This window comes from Lathamus discolor, unplaced genomic scaffold, assembly GCF_037157495.1.
Source record: "Lathamus discolor isolate bLatDis1 unplaced genomic scaffold, bLatDis1.hap1 Scaffold_87, whole genome shotgun sequence".
Lineage (NCBI taxonomy): Eukaryota > Metazoa > Chordata > Aves > Psittaciformes > Psittacidae > Lathamus > Lathamus discolor.
In genome coordinates this window covers 337501-347500 of record NW_027069396.1, presented here as the reverse complement: position 1 = coordinate 347500, position 10000 = coordinate 337501, and positions in this window count along the sequence as shown.

The window sequence follows — 10000 nt, the reverse complement described above, 5'->3', positions numbered from 1 at the left end:
CATGTCATTTTCATTTCATTTCGTTTCTGTTTCTCGTCCATTTGATGTCATTTCATTTCATTTCATTTCATTCTTCTCATTTCATAGCATATCTTGTATCATACCATACAGCGTTATGTTTTATCATGTTATATCGTGTTGCGTCGTGTTATCACGTCATTTCATATCATATAATTTCATTTCATTTCCATTTCATTGCATTTCATTTCATTTTTTTGCCTCGACATTTTCCGTCTTCTGCTCCGCTCCAAAAATATCGTGTTGTGTAATACGTCATCGTATCGTATCATATCGTAGCATATCCTCTTGTCTGCTCTCCTCTCCTCTCCTCTCCTCTCCTCTCCTCTCCTCTCCTCTCCTCTCCTCTCCTCTCCTCTCCTCTCCTCTCCTCTCCTCTCCTCTCCTCTCCTCTCCTCTCCTCTCCTCTCCTCTCTCTCCTCCCCTCATCATATGTTGTAGAATTTTATAACCTATAATAAGGCATATAATAGCATTTCATAGCATATCAAATGCTTTATCATGTTATATCATGTTTATCATGTTTTATCGTGTTATATCATGTTATATCATGCTGTAGCGTCATATAATTTCATTTCCGTTTCATTTCATTGAGTTTCATTTCTCCTCCGTGTCATTTTCTCTCCTCTTCTCGTCTCTGAAAATATCCTATGATATAATGTGATTCTATTTAATTTCATGTCATTTTCATTTCATTTCGTTTCTGTTTCTCGTCCATTTGACGTCATTTCATATCATACAATTTCATTTCATTTCATTTCATTTCATTTCATTTCATTTCATTTCATTCACCTCATTTCATAGCATATCTTGTATCATACCATACAGCGTTATGTTTTATCATGTTATATCGTGTTGCGTCGTGTTATCACGTCATTTCATATCATATAATTTCATTTCATTTCCATTTCATTGCATTTCATTTCATTTTTTCGCCTCGTCATTTTCCGTCCTCCGCTCCGCTCCAAAAATATCGTGCCGTGTAATACGTCATCGTATCGTATCATATCTTAGCATATCCTCTCCTCTCCTCTCCTCTCCTCTCCTCTCCTCTCCTCTCCTCTCCTCTCCTCTCCTCTCCTCTCCTCTCCTCTCCTCCCCTCTCCTCTCCTCTCCTCTCCTCTCCTCTCCTCTCCTCTCTTCTCCTCTCCTCTCTTTTCCTCTCAACTCATCAGTTTTCATCGCATCCCATTTGATCATCTCATCACATTTGATCATCCCATCAAATCATCTCATCTCATCGTATCTCACCACATCTGCTCTGATCTCATTTCATCGCATTGATTTGAATCACCTCATCTCATCTCATCTCACTGCATCGCATCCCGTCTTGTCTGGTCTCATGTCATCACATCGCATGGAATTGAGTCAACACATCTCATCCCATCACATCTCGTCTCATCTCATTCAATCACACATCACTCTCATCTCATCGCATCTGATCTCATCTCATCTCATTGCACTGTATCCCATCTGATCTGATCACATCTCATTGCATCAAATTGAATCACCTCATCTCATCTCATCACATTTCATCTCATAGAATCGCATCTCATTGCATCAAATTGAATCACGTCATCTCATCTCATCACATTTCATCTCATAGCATCGCATCTCATCTGAACTCATCGCACTGCATCCCATCTGATCTCATCTCGTTGCATCGAATTGAGTCACCTCTTCTCACCTCACCATGTCCCACCTCATTGAATCTCATATCACCTCCTGTCATCCCATCTCGTCATCTCACCACATCTCATCGCATCTCATCGCGTCTGATCTTATTGTGTCGCATCGCATCAAATTGAATCACCTCATCTTACTGCATCTCATTGCATCGATACCATCGAATCTCATGTCATCACCTTACATTGAAATTGAATTTCATCTCATCTCATCGCATCTCATCTCATTGCGTCTCATCTCATTGAATCTCATATTAGCTTGTATCATCTCATCTCATCTCATTGCATCTGATCTCATTGAATCTCATATTACCTCGTATCATCTCATCTCATCGCACCTCATCTCATCACATCGCATCTCCTCTGAATCTGATCTCATCTCATCTCGTCTCAACTCATCGCATCTCATCACGCTGCATCTCATCGCTTCTCATCTCATCTCATCTCATCTCATCTCATCTCATCTCATCTCATCGCAACTCATCGCATACCATCATCTCCTCTCATCTTTCTTCCTCACCTCTCCCTTCCTCTCATCTTTCTTCCTCCCCTCTCCTCTCCTCTCCTCTCCTCTCCTCTCCTCTCCTCTCCTCTCCTCTCCTCTCCTCTCCTCTCCTCTCCTCTCCTCTCCTCTCCTCTCCTCTCCTCTCCTCTCCTCTCCTCTCCTCTCCTCTCCTCTCCTCTCCTCTCCTCTCCTCCCCACATCATATGCTGTAGAATTTTATATTGTATCATATGGCATATAATAGCTTTTGATAGCATATCAAAGCATATCATAGCATATCTTGTATCATAACATGTGACATGTTTGATCATGTTGTATCATGTTACATCATGTTATAGCGTCATATCATATAATTTCATTTCTGTTTCATTTCATTGAGTTTCATTTCTCCTCCTCATAATTTTCTCTCCTCTTCTCTTCTCTGAAAATATGCTATGATATAATGTGATTCTATTTAATTTCATGTCATTTTCATTTCATTTCGTTTCTGTTTCTCGTCCATTTGATGTCATTTCATTTCATTTCATTTCATTCTTCTCATTTCATAGCATATCTTGTATCATACCATACAGCGTTATGTTTTATCATGTTATATCGTGTTGCGTCGTGTTATCACGTCATTTCATATCATATAATTTCATTTCATTTCCATTTCATTGCATTTCATTTCATTTTTTTGCCTCGACATTTTCCGTCTTCTGCTCCGCTCCAAAAATATCGTGTTGTGTAATACGTCATCGTATCGTATCATATCGTAGCATATCCTCTTGTCTGCTCTCCTCTCCTCTCCTCTCCTCTCCTCTCCTCTCCTCTCCTCTCCTCTCCTCTCCTCTCCTCTCCTCTCCTCTCCTCTCCTCTCCTCTCCTCTCCTCTCCTCTCCTCTCCTCTCCTCTCCTCTCCTCTCCTCTCCTCTCCTCTCCTCTCTCTCCTCCCCTCATCATATGTTGTAGAATTTTATAACCTATAATAAGGCATATAATAGCATTTCATAGCATATCAAATGCTTTATCATGTTATATCATGTTTATCATGTTTTATCGTGTTATATCATGTTATATCATGCTGTAGCGTCATATAATTTCATTTCCGTTTCATTTCATTGAGTTTCATTTCTCCTCCGTGTCATTTTCTCTCCTCTTCTCGTCTCTGAAAATATCCTATGATATAATGTGATTCTATTTAATTTCATGTCATTTTCATTTCATTTCGTTTCTGTTTCTCGTCCATTTGACGTCATTTCATATCATACAATTTCATTTCATTTCATTTCATTTCATTTCATTTCATTTCATTTCATTCTCGTCATTTCATAGCATATCTTGTATCATACCATACAGCGTTATGTTTTATCATGTTATATCGTGTTGCGTCGTGTTATCACGTCATTTCATATCATATAATTTCATTTCATTTCCATTTCATTGCATTTCATTTCATTTTTTCGCCTCGTCATTTTCCGTCCTCCGCTCCGCTCCAAAAATATCGTGTCGTGTATTACGTCATCGTATCGTATCATGTCGTAGCATATCCTCTTGTCTCCTCTCCTCTCCTTTCCTCTCTCCTCTCACCTCTCTCTTCTCTCTTTTCCTCTCATCTCATCACTTTTTATCGCATCCCATTTGATCATCTCATCCCATTTGATCATCACATCAAATCAACTCATCTCATCTCATCGTATCTCATCACATCTGCTCTGATCTTATTTCATCGCATCGATTTGAATCACCTCATCTCATCTCACTGCATCGCATCCCGTCTCGTCTGTTCTCATGTCATCACATCGCATGGAATCGAGTCAACTCATCTCATCGCATCTCGTCTCATCTCATTCAATCACACATCACTCTCATCTCATCGCATCTGATCTCATCTCATCGCACTGTATCCCATCTGATCTGATCACATCTCATTGCATCAAATTGAATCACCTCATCTCATCTCACCACATTTCATCTCATAGCATCGCATCTCATCTGAACTCATCGCACTGCATCCCATCTGATCTCATCTCATCACATCGAATTGAATCACCCCTTCTCATCTCATCATGTCCCACCTCATTGAATCTCATATCACCTCCTGTCATCCCATCTCGTCATCTCATCACATCTCATCGCATCTCATGGCGTCTGATCTTATTGTGTCGCATCGCATCAAATTGAATCACCTCATCTTACTGCATCTCATTGCATCGATGCCGTCGAATCTAATGTCATCACCTCACATTGAAACTGAATTTCATCTCATCTCATCGCTTCTCATCTCATTGCATCTCATCTCATTGAATCTCATATTACCTCGTATCATCTCATCTCATTGCATTGCATCTCATCTCATCGCAGCTCATCTCATCTCATCGCATCTTCTCTGAATCTGATCTCATCTCATCTCAACTCATCGCATCTCATCACATTGCATCTCATCGCTTCTCATCTCATCTCTTCGCATCTCATCTCATCAGAATCTGATCTCATCGCATCTGATCTCATCTCATTGCATCGTATCCCAACTGATCTGATCGCATCTCATTGCACCAAATTGAATCACCTCATCCCATCTCATTTCACTGCATTTCATCTCACCGCATCGCATCTGATTTGATCTGAACTCATCTCATTGCACTGCATCCCATCTCATCTGATCTCATCGCATTGAATTGAATCACCTCATCTCATCTCATCTCGTCTCATCTCATTGAATCTCATATCACCTCATGTCGTCCAATCTCATCATCTCATCTCACGTCATCACATCGCATCTCATTGCATCTGATCTCATTGCGTCGCATCGAATTGAATCACCTCATCTTATTGCATCTCATCCCATTGATCCCGTCTCATCTCATGTCATCACTTCACGTTGAAATTGAACTTCATCTCATCACGTCTCATCTCATTGCGTCTCATCTCATTGAATCTCATATTACCTCGTATCATCTCATCTCATCTCATTGCATCTCATCTCATCGCATCGCATCTCTTCTGAATCTGATCGCATCTCGTCTCAACTCATCTCATCGCATCTCATCACATTGAATAATTTATTTCTTTTTCAGTTTATTTCATTCCATTTAATTTCTTTTTGTTTCATCCTCTTCCTCATTTTATCTCCTCTCCTTTCCTCTCCTCTCTCCTCTTCTCCACTCCTCTCTGAAAATAAAATTCGTATCTGTCCTGGGTTGAGCAGCAGCAGTCATTTTTCTCCTTCTTAGGAGCTAGTACAGTGCTGTGCTTTGATCTTTTGGCCTGGGAACAGTGCTGATAACGCTGATGTTTTCAGTTGCTGCTCGAATGTTTGGTCTGGCCAAGGACTTTCTGAGCCTCATGCTCTGCCAGGGAGGAGGGGAGGCCAGGAGGAAGCAGAGACAGGACACCTGACCCAAACTAGCCAAAGAGGTATTCCATAGCACAGCACGTCATGCCCAGGATGTAAGGGGGAGTGACCCAGAAGGGCTAGGGGGACTGCAGGGTTGGACGAGGTATCGGTCGGTGCTGGGCTGGGGGGAGTGGGGCGAGTTATCAGTCAGCTGGTGCTGAGGTGTTGTATTCTTTCCTCTTGTTATTTCCTTTAGCGTTATTATTATTGGTGGTAGCAGCAGTGATTTGTGTTACACCTTAGTTACTAAACTGTTCTTATCTCAGCCCGTGGGAGTTGCATTCTTTTCGATTCTCCTCTCCGTCCCTCCAGGAGCAGGGGGAGGGCAAGAAGGGGGGGAATGAGTGAACGAGGTTTGTGGTTGGGTTTAAACCACGACAGTATCATGTCATAAAATTTCATTTCATTTCATTTCATACAATGATAGAGTAATTTGGGTTGGAAAGGACCTGAAGATCATCCAGTTCCAGCCCCCCTGATATGGGCACGGACACCTCACACTAAACCATCCCACCCAAGGCTCTGTCCAACCTGGCCTTGTACACTGCCAGGGATGGAGCACTCACAACCTCCCTGGGCAACCCATTCCAATGCCTCCCCACCCTAACAGGAAAGAATTTCCTCCTTAGTTCCAATCTAAACTTCCCCTGTTTCAGTTTGAACCCGTTACCCCTTGTCCTGTCACTGCAGTCCCTAATGAAGAGTCCCTCCCCTGCATCCCTATAGGCCCCCTTCAGACACTGGAAGCTGCTCTGAGGTCTCCATGCAGCCTTCTTTTCTCCAGGCTGAACAGCCCCAACATTCTCAGCCTGCCTCTATACAGGAGGTGCTCCAGTCCCTGATCATCCTTGTGGCCTCCTCTGGACTTGTTGCAGCAGTTCCATGTCCTTTTTATGTTGAGGACAGCAGAACTGCACACAATGCTCCAGGTGAGTTCTCAGGAGAGCAGAGTAGAGGGGCAGGATCACCTCCTTCGCCCTGCTGGTCACGCTCCTGTTGATGCAGCCCAGGATACAGTTGGTTTCTGGGCTGCGAGCGCACACTGCAGCCGCCTCATGTTCATTTTCTCATCGACCAGCACCCCAAAGTCCTTCTCCTCAGGCCTGCTCTGAATCTCTTCTCTGCCCAACCTGTAGTTGTGCCTGGGATTGCTCCCACCCAAGTGCAGGACCTTGTACTTGTCATGGTTGAACTTCATAAGGTTGGCATCAGCCCAGCTCACAAGCGTGTCCAGGTCCCTCTGGATGGCATGCCTTCCCTCCAGCATATCAACCGGACCACACAGCTTGGTGTCATTGGCAAACTTGCTGAGGGCGCACTCAATCCCACTGTCCGTGTTCAGGAACGAAGATGTTGAACAAGACCGGTCCCAAGAACCAGCCCTGAGGGACACCACTCCTTACCGGTCTCCAGCCGGACATTGAGACATTGACCACAACTCTTCGCATGTGGCTTTTCAGCCAGTTCTTTATCCACCGAGCGGTCCACCTATCAAATTGGTGTGTCTTCAATTTAGAGAGAAAGATGTCGTGTGGGACGGGGTCGAACGCTTTGCACAAGTCCAGGTACACGACGTCAACTGCTCTACCCTTGTCCATCACTTCTGTAGCCCCATCATAGAAGGCCACCAAAATGGTCAGGCAGGATTTCCCCTCAGTGAAGCCGTGCTGGCTGTCACCAAGCACCTTGTTGTTTCCCATGTGCCTTAGCATGCCTTACAGGAGAGTCTGCTCCAAGATGTTGCCAGGCACTGAGGTGAGACTGACTGCTCTGTAATTCCCCGCGTCCTCCATTTTCCCCTTCTTGAAGATGGGGGTTCTATTTCCCTTTTTCCAGTCTTCGGGAACTTCACCTGACTGCCATGATCTTTCAAATATGATGGCCAGTGGCTTAGCAACTTCCTTCGCCATCTCCTTCAGGACCCTCGGCTGGATTCCATCAGGTCCCATGGACTTGTGTACGTTCAGGTTGTCAAGTTGGCCTCGAACCAGATCCTCTCCTACAGTGGGTCCAAGGTCTTCATTCTCACAGTCCCTGCTTCTGCCTTCCAAGACTTTGGTGGTGTGGTCAGAGCATTTGCCAGTGAAGACGGAGGCAAAGAAGTCATTCAGAACCTCAGCCTTCTCCAACTCCAGGGTAGCCAGCTCTCCTGACAGTGTCCGCAGAGGGCCTACATTGTCCCTAATCTGCCTTTTATTCACGACGTACCTATAGAATCCCTTCCTCTTCTCCTTAACATCCCTAGCCAAGTTTAATTCTAACTGGGCCTTGGCTTTCCTAACCTGGTCCCCAGCTTCCCGGACAACATCCCTGTATTCTACCCAGGCCACCTGTCCTTGCTTCCACCTTTTAGAAGCCTCTTTTCTCCTCTGATGTTTCCTCAGCAGCTCCTTATCCATCCAAGGAGGTCTCCTGGCCCTCCTGCTGCACTTCCTTCTAGTTGGGATGCAGCACTCCTGAGCTTGTAGCAGGTGATCCTTGAATATGAGCCAAGAGTCTTGGGCCCCCCCGCCCTCCAGGGCTATATCCCATGGAACCTTACTAAGCAGGCTCCTGAAGAGCCCGAATTCTGCCCTCTGCTTTGGTGTTAAAGTAGAAGCAAAAAGAGGGGCCTGCCCAGTTGGGATAAAGCAATATCCCTTCAATTCTAGGATGGGAAGGGAATCAAAGAAATCATGAGGAAACCTTTAAAACATCGATTGCTAATTGCAAAAGTGATGGCGGGGTTTGCACTCAGTTGCCTAAGCCGGGAGAAAGGCCAGGATTCCCCTTCCTTGGCGTTCCTGTTCCTTTCAAGACCACTTGGAATATTGGGACCGTACCAATCTCCAAGCGTTCAAAGTCCAAACTTCAAATATCACGACTAAACCCCTTAACCGTGTTAATGTATCAATAGGAAGTTACCCACATTGTAGTTGGACAACATCAGAATAACTGATAATGCAAAAATAGTGCTAATGAGAGAAAAATAGTGGAGTCCCTCAGGGGTCGGTGCTGGGACCGGTGCTGTTTAATATTTTCATCAATGACCTGGATGAGGGAACTGAGTGCACCCTCAGCAAGTTTGCTGATGACACAAAACTGGGAGGAGTGGCTGGCACACCAGAAGGCTGTGCTGCCATTCAGCGAGACCTGGACAGGCTGGAGAGTTGGGCGGAGAGAAACTTGATGAAATTTAACAAGGGCAAGTGTAGAGTCTTGCATCTGGGGAAGAAGAACCCCATGTACCAGTACAGGTTGGGGGGTGGCCTGCTGGAAAGTAGCGAAGGGGAAAGGGACCTGGGGGTCCTGGTGGATAGGAGGATGACCATGAGCCAGCAATGTGCTCTTGCGGCCAAGAAGGCTAATGGCATCTTAGGGTGCATTAGAAAGGGTGTGGTTAGTAGGTCAAGAGAGGTTCTCCTCCCCCTCTACTCAGCCTTGGTGAGGCCGCATCTGGAATATTGCGTCCAGTTCTGGGCCCCTCTGTTCAAGAAGGAGAGGGAATTGCTTGAAGGAGTCCAGCGCAGAGCCACAAAGATGATTAAGGGAGTGGAACATCTCCCTTGTGAGGAGAGGCTGAGGGAGCTGGGTCTCTTTAGCTTGCAAAAGAGGAGACTGAGGGGTGACCTCATCAATGTTTACAAATATGTAAAGGGTAGGTGTCAGGATGATGGAGCTAGGCTTTTTTCAGTGATATCCAGTGATAGGACAAGGGGCAATGGGTGTAAACTGGAGCATAGGAAGTTCCACGTTAACATCAGGAAGAACTTCTTTACTGTAAGAGTGACAGAGCACTGGAACAGGTTGCCCAGGGGGGTTGTGGAGTCTCCTACACTGGAGATATTCAAGGCCCGCCTGGACAAGTTCCTGTGTGATGTACTGTAGGTTACCCTGCTCTTGCGGGGGGGTTGGACTAGATGATCTTTTGAGGTCCCTTCCAACCCTTGGGATTCTGTGATTCTGTGATTCTGTAATAGGAAAAACTAAGACTAGACAAACTCGAACTGGCTCTCGGGACATTCCCAAAGGGAAAGGAGTTGAGGAGATGGCAAGCCGACACCAAAGCCACCCAACTCCAACGCTCATATGAAGGACGAAGGAATGAAGAGGAAGATGATGAAGAAAAGACCACCATGGGTCCCAAGGACCACATTCTTGTGCGCATGGCGGAGGAATCTCCTAGAGGTAAGATGTAATGCAGAAGAAACTTCCTGAGTATGCATGGAGTGTAATGCGTATGTATATTTCATGGTTATACAATCACAGCTTATTTAGTGCTCGAGCGTGACACACTAGCGTTAGGTTAGCTTTAGGGCTACAGTTCGGGTTAGGGTTAAAGTTAAGTTTATGGGATTGGGGATGGGCAACCCTAACCCTAACCCTAACCCTAACCCTAACCCTAGCTATACCCTGTAACATGGAAGTCTTGCTTGTC